We start from the raw sequence: 872 nt of genomic DNA, 5'->3' as shown, positions 1-872 counted from the left end.
AGCAAGGAGACATTCTCGGATGCTTTTGGTGAGCCATGGTGAGCCGTGTTCTCTCAGGTAAGGTGATTTTATTGTTCATTATACAATTATTAAATTAAATTTGCAACCTGAAGTCTACATTTCTTCATCTAGATTTGCCTTGATCAGTTGATGCTGGTTAGTTTGGGACCCAATCATTTAATGATAGGTTCTGCTCAGTCTACAAATACTCCAATATTGAGACCTCACACAGAAGCCATACTTGTGCCAATTTTATGTGTTGGTTTTTTTTAATGCTACTTTTAGTCTTTGAAATATTGCTTCCTTTTTTGTTATAACGAGAACTTGGAGTAATTGAGAGGCCTAGTTGTATAGCTTTCTCACTTTATTATTGAGCTAGGGTATGTCAAATGTACAGACTGGAAGTGTAGGGAAGCAGTCTAGCTCTGGTAGCATGTTGCTCAGACTAGACTAATTTATACTGCTGAGAAGTCTATTGACCCAGGAACCAAAGAACAGAGAGCAATAGTTAGGGAAGTCTGTGTGGAAGTTTGTATCAGTAGTTAATTTTTTTATTCCATTTCCTTATCCTTAAGAAAAAAAACAATGATGGCAACTGAGAAATCAGTGTAGGAAGACTGAATTGCAGAAGCTGTGGGTTGTATATTATCCTTAAGTACTTGACTGTAAGGCAAGGATTTTTTTCCTAAGAACTGAAGAAGAAGCCACTGCATCTGAAAGCTTGTCTAAGCCTATCCCAACCAGGCAGTTGGTCCAATAAAAGAGATCACCCACAAAAAATATTGCTTCTTGAATAGTTTCTGGACCTTTGAAGGTACAGCATCACTTCAACACTATTTGACTGTAGCCACAGGCAGGTCTAGGATTTTGAA

This window comes from Gavialis gangeticus, unplaced genomic scaffold (genome assembly GCF_001723915.1).
Source record: "Gavialis gangeticus isolate Ggan-Ray unplaced genomic scaffold, GavGan_comp1, whole genome shotgun sequence".
In the NCBI taxonomy this organism is placed as follows: Eukaryota; Metazoa; Chordata; order Crocodylia; family Gavialidae; genus Gavialis; species Gavialis gangeticus.
The sequence above is the reverse complement of the archived record's forward strand: the minus strand, read 5'-3'. Positions refer to the sequence as shown.